The following is a 10,386-nucleotide window of genomic DNA, read 5'->3' on the forward strand; positions in this document are numbered from 1 at the left end:
CCAAAACAGAGAAAGACATGTTTCCATTGGATCTGGAATGAGGAGAGCAGGAAGGCACTTTATTCCTGGTTTTAGGAAATACTCCAGGCGATAGTCATCAAAGATAGGATCTTAGAAAGAAGTCACATGAGAGCACATTCGGGCTTCTCTTAACTGATGCTCTTTAAGCGCTTACTGCATCCAGAATTACTCTCAAAGTCTTCTCGCTTGAAACTCCTAACGCCATCCGCTGCCCCTCCTATGCAGTCAGCCGCCAGCCCCCCATTTCCCACGGCAGTGTCTCCTCTCTGTCCTGGCCCAGCCTGGCCACATACCGTCACTTCAGGGCTTTCTCTTAGGCATGCAAGCATCACCAGCTCCTCAGGGGACCCCCATCGCTGCCCTTCCTCATGGGACGGCACCTCAGGATCAGAATTATGCTTTCTGAGTGCCTAGATTATATCCCCGCTCCAATCCTGAGCCCCGCTGGCTACCCATTACCTATAGAGAAACATCCCACCCTCCGACCGGGTTTCCAAGGCTTTAAAATCTTCCTCCTGGCCCTAACCGGTTTGGCTCAGTGGATAGAGCATTGGCCTGGGGACTGAAGGGCCCAGGTTTGATTCCGGTCAAAGGGCATGTACCTTGGTTGCGGGCACATCCCCAGTAGGGGGTGTGCAAGAGGCAGCTGATCGATGTTTCTCTCTCATTGATGTTTCTAACTCTCTATCCCTCTCTCTTCCTCTCTGTAAAAAATCAATAAAATATATTTTTTAAAAATCTTCCTCCTTGCCTTCCGGTTTTGCCATCAATCCCGCATTTATACGAATGTTATCAGATACAGTGACTCTGGGCAAGCCGCTGAAGTTCTCTCTGTAGATTCCTTATGTAAACATGTCCCCTCATTCCTAATAAACATTTCTCCCATAATAAGTGGGAGGAAACCATGCCTACTGTGTTCACGGCAGAATCCCTGGTGACATGACGTCATGAATGAGCATAAGCCACTTCCCTCAGTGCTGAGGTAAGGGCTGCATGCAGTGTAGGGAAGCCTTCTTTTTTACCCTTTTGTTTGTTTGTTTGTTTAATTCTAAAGATCAACACCAAGTGCTACTTATCATTGTCTTTAGGAGCCAAGTGGTATAAGTTTTCCAAGTGAAATTCACTGCAAGTAATAACGAAGCCCATGATCTCAAGGACAATTAGGAAATATGTTTCCCACGATCAGATAAAGCTAATCAGGTCATCGAAGATGAAAGGGACTGTGCGGAGAGCCCGGAGACTCTCCACTTGTTAACCGAGGGTCAGGGCACCTGAGACAGGCCAACAGCTTCAGCAGAAACCAACTTCTCAAATGGAGGGGGCTCGGTTACCGAAGCAGCTTCCACACTCAGAGTGAAAACGCCCAGGCAGACCCTGGTGCTGACTGCGTTTATGCCTTTCCAGAAACAGCCCTTCCCACGATGGAGCACAGCTCTTCTGTACACACATGTGCTTCTGTACACACGTGACCAGGAACGGGGGGGCAACCACGGGCAGGGAGCTCCCAGATAGGAAAAGAGGACTTCTTTGTAAAGAAATAACTTCAAGGAGTAGACGCACTAGAGAACAAAGCTGAGAAATGGACAAGATGAGAATCCTTGCCCGTCCCTCCGCTCGATAGCCGATGTCCAGGTGGCAAAGACTGGAATAAAGCAACGGAAGTCTTATAGGAGACGGTGTCGCCAGCCTCGCAGCCCTAGGCAAGGCTCTCTTCCTCCTCACCTGTCAGGGGAACGTCTTTCTTCCCTGGTCCTTGTGGAAAACACACACCGAGGGTAACCCTTAAACAGGCTTGTATCGGCAGGCTCGGTCAAAGGTCACCACCGGCCCCATCTGACTAGGATTTCTAATACAATAGTCTATTATTTCTGCCACTATTCAAAATTTCATAAGATAGGAACTGAATTGTTTTTACAAGTGGGCATTCAAAATAATCTATAATAATAAAAGCATAATATGTTAATTAGACCGGACATCCTTCCGGACAACCAATCTGGACGAAGCGGGGCTGCGAGGGAAGCCCAGGTCCCAGGTGCCAGAGGGAAGCCGGTGCCGGCAGCCGGGGGAAGGAAGGCCTACTCTTGCACGAATTTCGTGCATCGGGCCTCTAGTAGGTATTATAATTAACCCCATATCTACTTTATGTAAATTAAGATTCAGCTCCTATTACCAAAATCATTATATAAGTAGTGTTGCTTAAGGGGAAACTATAAGGAGTACTAAAATAGAATTGCCTGTTTACTCTACCTAATTTCTTGGGAATGTTTTGAAGGGGTGGGTGGCCGTTTGGAGGTAACCACGATACACCTGTAATTACCAGGACACCTGGGTGTGCACACCTAGGGCAGCTCTGATTCACATGCCGAGTCACAGTATAATTGGATGTTCCGAGGCTCTTCTAAAACCCATCCTCTACAGAATCGCACTGTCAATGCCTGGGGGGAAGGGCTCTTCCTTACTCACTCTGTGATCACCACTAGCTCTGAGGGTTCCTCTAAACTGCCCAAAACGCTAACATGCAGGCTCCTGACCCAAATACAGAAAGACAACTTACAATGAACTAATCAAGTATAGAAAGTCATGTTCTTTTACATAAGCATAGACATACTTAAGGATTTTGAAAAATAAATGAGTGTGCGTGTGTGTGTGTGTGTGTGTGTGTGTTGGGGGAAAAGGGTAAAGAGCTAAGGACTATAAAACCACAAACAGGATAGCAGGTTCTACACCATCCCAGGGCCGACATGAATGAATGACCAAGCTAACACTTGAGAGGCAGAAGGCAGCGCAGTGATTCGATGCCTGGGATCTGGAAAAAGGCAAGTCTGGCTCTGAGCCCCGGCTCACCCCTTACCAGAGACATAACCTTGGGCAAAACATAACTTTTTTTAAACCACAATTTCTTTTCTGTGAAATGGGGATAATAACACCCACATCTAAGGAAGGTGAAGTAAGATGGTTCATATAAATTGCGGAAGACAGCGCCTGTGATCCCTTACATATGAGTTAGTGTTACCATGACTAACAGTAACAGTTTTCACTTCTAGGACGCTTTTCCGAGGATGGCAGTGTGTCTGCCTATCGTCCACAGACAAGGCTCGAAGGATGGAGAAGCCGTGAAGCTCCCGGTCCTGGGCTCCCTGTAGGCAGGCGTGGCCCACACTAAGGTTGGACGATGAGACACAAAGAGAGCGTCACATGGTTATTCTGGGAACCCCCATACCTTATTCAAGGCGATTTTACAAGGTCAGGCCCTGCATCTGCCCTTCATCCATCTGCTCCCCGAAACAAGGATGCCATTGCCAGAGCCCCAGCAGCTGTGTGGAGCCATGAAGATGAAGAATGGATCTCCCAACTCGAGGAACCACCTTGAAAGCCCTCGACTTCCTCTCTCTGAACTTCTTTAGGTGAGAGAATGAAATCTTGTGCATTAAACCTTGTATGGGTCTCGGCTACAAACCAAATCCTCTCTGTCCACGGAGGTCTCGGCGTGGCGGAGGACACGTGGTCTTCCTAAAACTGGAAGCACAGCCCGGCCGGCGTGGCTCCGTGGCTGAATGTCAACCTGTGAACCAGGAGGTCACGGTTCCATCACATGCCCAGGTTGCAGGCTCGATCTCCAGTGGGGGGCGTGCAGGAGGCAGCTGATCCGTGATTCTCTCTCATCATTGATGTTTCTATCTCTCTCTCCCTCTCCCTCCCTCCCTCTGAAAACAATTAAAAAATCCTTATTTTTTTTTTAGAAAAGAAGCGATTCCTGGGCAAGCATTCCAGCTGTGCTCCGCCCACCGTGCGGCCTTCGACAGGTGTCCGTGGTCTCTGCTTTATCCACATAAGGGGACCACGCAGGTCACCGGGGAGCTGTGGGACACGCATTCCACTTCACACCCGAGAGGAAAGCGTAGAGAAATCACTGTGCCACGTGCAGGCTCGCCATTTCTATTTCTGACACACAACTCAATTATGCCAGGAAAGTGGGTCCCTTCCCCACTGAACACCCGAACTGGTTCAAGCCAGTAATGACACTGACCTCGTCCTTTTTTAAAATAAAATTGGGGTGACATTTGATGACACCATTCTGGAGTAGCCTGACTGTGTTTATGAAAGTATCTAACATGTATTGACAAGTTCTGTCTTGGTAAGCAGCATGTTGAGAATGCAGACTCCAGGAAAAAAAGCAACGGTCTCAAAAAAAATGCATCTTTTTCAGATTAGCCACGAGCAAAGCAAATTTGAAGGACATAGACCTCCTACTGCTGAGTTTCATTAAGTTCATTAAGGAAATTCCCTCAAGCCGCCCGGTGCTGGGCCAACTACGACCCACAACACAGTCACAAGGAAAGGAATGCACGGACCCCAACTGAAATCTCACCCCGCTCCCTGCTCCCGGCCTGGTCTCAGGCAGGAGCTCTGGGCCGCCCGGAGCCGAGGGGCACTTTGGTGAAGCCAAACAAAATATGCTTCTCTCTTTACACAATTCTTTTTTTTAAAGCTTCTATTATTTTAAGAAAAGAAAAGGCCATCCGTATTTGTGAAGAAATACCGACCTCAAGCACAACAAATCTTACTGACAGAAGTTTGAAATGGTTTCTAGTTAACAAACATTCTGCCAAACCAGAAATCCATATTAAAAGACTGTGTCAACAAACAAAAAAGAAAAACAAACAAAACAAAAAAACACCCCAAAGCACTTGTAACTACGCTACAGAAAGGGCAGCAGACCTTCTATCCCCCTTTCTCACAAGAGCCATGGAAACAATGAGAGAACAACAACTTACAAGTCAGAAGTCCTGCGAAATGAGTCTGTCCTAACTTCTGGCTTCTCAACTCTACAAAGTCTTAGAAATGTTTAAAAAAATCAACTTTAATCTTTATAAAGATCATATTTATGCACACATCCTCTCCTCCCTTCCAAAATATAAATTTCTTCTCCGCTCCTGGGTCCCCTTGTATCTCGCTAAGTATAAGGAATTACGTGATTCTTTTCTCCGTATTATATCCCATTACCCACAGTAGAGATGAAAAAGGCTTAAAGATACAGTTGACTATAAGTAAAAAATAGTCATGCTAACGTTTTCAACCACTTGGTTCACTTGAAGGAGGGAGTGGTCCCAAATATTTCATGATACGTGTATCAGTCACACAAAAAAGTTAAAGAAGAAGGTTGAACTGCTGTGATCAGAGATCTAAAGTTGCTAGGAGACGGCTGGTGTGGCTCAGTTGGCTAGGCACTGCCCATGCACCAAAGGCTGCTGGTCTGATTCCCAATCAGGGCACATGCCTGGGTTTTGGGCTTGATCCCCAGTGTGGGGGGGGGGGGCATGCAGGAGGCATCCAATTGATGTTTCACTCTCCTATCAATGTTTCTCTCTTTCCTTCTCTCTTCCTCTCTCTCTACAAATCAACGTAAATATTTTAAAAGTAAATAAATAAAGTTGCTAAGAGGGAAAACAGAAATCATGGTGCTTAAGTTCCAGAAACAGCTGGTTGGTTAGTAGGTGTGGGTAAGTTCACTGTCCCCCAACACTTTAGGTGTGAAATGTTAGCTAAAGGAGAGAGAGTTTACTGGTGTATGCTGGGATGGGAGGTGTTTAGGTGCTGGAATTACTATAGGAGAGCTAGAATATTCTGGGGAGGGCTTGCCTGACTCATAAGAGCTGACGAGAAGTTGTAAGGTATTCTGTGAGCTGGCTGACAACGCTGCTGGCAGCATGAAGCTGGCTGTGACAGGAGAATTTACACCATGGGCAAGGGCAAGTGCCACACAACAGCCCTCCTCCACCCCGACCTGGGAGAGCTGGCTGTTAGCTACCAGCACATTCCTATGGAAGCTGAGAATGGAGTCCTCCAAATTCACCCATTTGGGGTAGCACAGAAGAAGGCCATTGCCATGAAATTTTAAAATAGCAAATTACTTTTTTTTTTAAAAAGAAAAAGATCCACTGCAGGTCATGAAGATAACTGTTTAAAAATAAAAGGCAAAGGCCATCTCCATATTTGGGCAATTCCTTCAAGATTCCATGAGTCTAGCATTTTACTCAGAAGTAAATTCACAAAAGCAATCTCTGCTCTCTTCTCTCATTCGAAAGGCACGCTCCCCCAGGAAGATTCTTTACCGTCGCCCCCTACGTGTATTTATTGGGGTTGTTTTTTGTTTTTAACCTAACATTTTTTTACGCCTTTAGAATGAGCAAGAGATTGTCTAAAAACCATGTGTTATATAGACATTTAGAGTTTAATTCCATCTCCACGTGATTACTGTGTAACTTGAGGTGACTGAGCCAGGTAACCACCACAAAGAGATATTAGTGATTTCAAAGCATTTCAAGAATGTGCCACAAAACTAACAAATGCAGCCCTAGCCGGTTTGGCTCAGTGGATAGAGTGTCGGCCTTCGGTCCAAAGGGTCCCAAGTTCGATTCCAGTCAAGGGCACGTACCTTGGTTGTAGGCTCCTCCTCGGGGGGTGAGCAGGAGGCAACCAATCAATGTGCTCTCTCACATCTGTCTTCCCCTCTCTCTTCCACTCTCTCTAAAAATCAGTGGGAAGATATCCTCAGGTGAGGATTTAAAAAATAATAATAATAACAAAGGTAGTGGTGGAGTTGACCAAAAAATCCCCCCAAAACCTATTTTTCAAGGTACAGAACTTACCCTGCTAAGAGGCTCTGGTATTCACTGAAGACCTCACAATATTAAGTTGCATTTTATTCACTGAGCTGAACCTGACCCAATAAATTGTGGCCATTCGCTTCATGGGGGATGGGAACCAGAGTCTGTCACCACGGGGGCCACTTCCGCAGGCACGCAGGCCGCTAGGGTCGGGGGAAATGAGAACCCTCACGTAGGCTCAGACTGTGGTCCTTCTCACTGCTCAAATATTTGTTCTCTTCCAAAAACATCTACCCTCATAACCATAACTGCCGTGTGTCATGTTTATCGAAGTTGGGTATTTGGACCATTCTGATACTCAAAACCCCAATCTGACATCCAAACTCACAAACCCCTAGAGTTACAAAGCTTGGATATAGAAATAGATGTCAATGTAGCTGGAAGATATTATAGTACGTGTTTTTGTTTGTTTTGTTTTGTTCTGCAGGAAAAAACAAATGATTGGAAAGGATATTTCATTTTAAAATAAAATGGTTGCCGTCTTACATTTTTATTTAAAAAAGAAAACATGGAAGTGTATGATACGTTTTTTTTAAACCTCACTGTTTCTTAGTATTTCAATTTAGGCACAAGTAGAATGATTTGGGGGGAAAAACCCTCCGTTAATACTGTTTGAGAGTACAAAACAAAGAGGCAAGGAGAGAAATAGGGATTCCGTATTTAACACCTGACAGGGAAATCCAATATAACACTTTCTCTAAAAAAATTAAACCAAGTGATAAACCCATCCTGTGAATATAAGGAACAAATGTCATAGCGCTTTCTAGTGATCCGTGCCGTTGTGCCTTCTCTCCGTCACCCTTAGCTCTCTGCCATGGAGCTGCCCCTGCGTTTATTTCATTGCTGTGGGTCGGTGACGGTTCACTTTATGTGTCCAGGTTACTGGGCCACGGGGTGCCCAGACACTTGGCCAAACATTATTCTGGGTGTGCCTGCCATGTGTGGGTGAGATTGACATCTGAATCAGGAGGCTGGTTCAGCAGACTGCCCTCCCGGGTGGGTGGCCTCATCACTCAACTGAAGACCCGGATAAAACAGAAAGGCCGAGAAGAGGGAACCCTCCCGCCCAGCGACTGGAATTGGGACACTGGTGTTTGCTTACCTAACATCGCCTCTCCCTGGGTCTGGTGCCTGGGATGGAAACATATCATCAGCTGCCGTGTGTGTGCGCGTGTGTGTGCGCATGTGTGTGTGCGTGTGCATGTGCGCGTGTGCACGTGTGTGTGTGTGTGTGTGTGTGTGTGTGTGTGTGTGTAGCTGATACAGAGTCGCTTGAAACGTGCCCATACTTCTTCAGAGGAACCAAACATACCCACCTGATGTGTTCCTGCCTCTACACCTTGACTCTGGGTGTTCTTCCATAATCTCTGTTCTCAACATCCCACACACACATCATTCAAAGTACAGTTCGAATCCTACCTTTGCTATGACAGCTCGCCAGGCATCCCATGCCAGAACCTAGCCAGTGGGCCCCAGACCCTGCAGGCCCTGGGCCAGCGCCTGGAGCACACTGCCCACAGTCCGGGTGAGGGCCACTCAGGGCGGAGCAGTCTGGGGAGGGGTGCGTAGTGGCTTTCTACAGGAAGTGCACGATTCTGTGCAAATGTGCGCATTTGATGTCAGATCCAGTTCCCAGGAGAAAGCTACTTATCTTGCTAAGGATGTTTTTAAAAAAAACCCTACTTTTTTCCCCAGCCAATTTGGCTCAGTGGGTAGAGCATCGGCCTGCGGACTGACGGGTCCCCAGTTCCATTCCAGTCAAGGGCATATGCCCGGGTTGGGGGCTCCATCCCCAGGGCAGGGTATGCAGGAAGCAGCCGATCAATGATTCTCTCTCATTAGTTTCTATCTCTCTCTCTCCCTTCCTCTCTGAAATCAATAAAAATATACATATATATATATTTAAAATCCCACTTTCATGACCGTGGCTGGTGGAGATGGCAACCACCAGAGCAGAGGGCAGGAGAGCAAATCCACGGAATGAGCACAGGAGCAGAGCACTCGTGCAGAAAAGCAGGAGCCACTCCGGGAGCAGCAGCATCCGAGGGCAGACTGTCCTGGTCATGAACAGTATGGACAACAAAGACCAAGAGCGACAAAGGGGCCCCGGGTGCAGAAAGCCGTGCTGTGGGACCGCCTCGGTCAGGGCGGCCGCAGGTCATCGAGAGGCGGAAGGGGACGCTGTCAGTCACAGCCTCTGTCAGGCCAGGCGCGCTTCCCATTAGAGTGCGGGTTCAGCCATTAACAACAAATCTTCATCATTTCCGGACAATTCTAAACGGATGAAAGTCTCCAGCTATCGTTCTCTACAAATCCTTTCTTCTACCCAACCATTCAAATGAAGATTTTGGGGAGCTGGGTAACCAGGTTAGCAGCACTCCTGGCTACAAATAAATACAATAATAAAATACAACAGTCCCTTTTATTTTGCAGGTAGTTTGTGTATTCTATATCCTTGCTTTCCCCAAACTAAGTCATAAACGGGGAGAGGTTTTGATTGTACAGTTTTGATCTTTGGCACCATACTGTCAAGTAATATTATGTAAATGGCTGAACCCATTGTGATCACTATAATCATCATTGTTTTTTCTTCCATTTGTAATCCCTCTATTACCTGAGCTGATGCTCACCACAGCCCCAGGGGCTGGACAGAAGGCTACTCAGCCTCCCTTTAGAGCAGTGGTTCTCAACCTTCCTAATGCCGCGACCCTTTAATACAGTTCCTCATGTTGTGGTGACCCCCAACCATAAAATTATTTTCGTTGCTACTTCATAACCGTAATTTTGCTACTGTTATTAATCGTAATGTAAATATCTGATATGCAGGATGTATTTTCATTGTTACAAATTGAACATAATTAAAGCATAGTGATTAATCACAAAAACAATATGTAATTATATATGTGTTTTCCAATGGTCTTAGGCGACCCCTGTGAAAGGGTCGTTCAACCCCCAAAGGGGTCGCGACCCACAGGTTGAGAACCGCTGTCCTAGATGGACAGAGACTGAGTGGGGCCGGCAGGAGGGACCCGGGGTGGGGCGGAGTGTCCTCGGGGCCTTGAACAAGCTTGGCTGTCACCTGTTGTGCAGTGGCCTTCTCTCTGCCCCCTCACAGCATCTGAGGGCCCTCAGTGCCCTGTGGGGGTGAACCCAGGTTCCACAGGGAGACATACGTATTATCCCCATGAGCACCTACCTACCAATGATCAAACCCAGCCAAGGACCAGAAACGTGTGAAACAAGTCACATTTTAACGCCACTGTCGCATCTTTCTTGCAAAAATATAACTGTAGCCCAGATCCCAAATTACCCTTGATTTTCACACTCCTGAGGGTGTACAAAAACTTAAGAACTCTGACCATAGGAAGCAAGCAGAGACATTTTTTTGCACTGGGCAACTTTCTTTGCTTCTATGTTTTGTTTCAAAATGAGGACATTTTTCACCCTAGAACTCCCCCAAGGAGCCTACCCAAATCCTGTGGAATCTCACCCAATTTAAACCCTTGGCCTTAAGTAATTAGAAAAAGAGTCTCTTCAAAATTGAAGACAGCTAAAGTGCAGTACAAGCATAATTACTACCTTGTTCAAACATGTAATGCGAAAAATCCAGGACAACATATGCATTAAGAGAGGTCAAATGGGGGTCAATCAGCGGGTCATGAAGAGATGGAATGGGACCCTGTCAGGGACTTCTGGT

General features: G+C 46.6%; 1 protein-coding gene across 1 annotated transcript in view; it reads right to left on the reverse strand.

Moving 5' to 3' along the window:
• The window catches only part of HECW2 (HECT, C2 and WW domain containing E3 ubiquitin protein ligase 2), a gene marked incomplete at its 3' end in the record, with an annotated part of 124,125 nt that overhangs the window by 24,299 nt on the left and 89,440 nt on the right, over positions 1-10,386 (reverse strand).

This window comes from Myotis brandtii, unplaced genomic scaffold (genome assembly GCF_000412655.1).
Source record: "Myotis brandtii unplaced genomic scaffold, ASM41265v1 scaffold412, whole genome shotgun sequence".
NCBI lineage: Eukaryota > Metazoa > Chordata > Mammalia > Chiroptera > Vespertilionidae > Myotis > Myotis brandtii.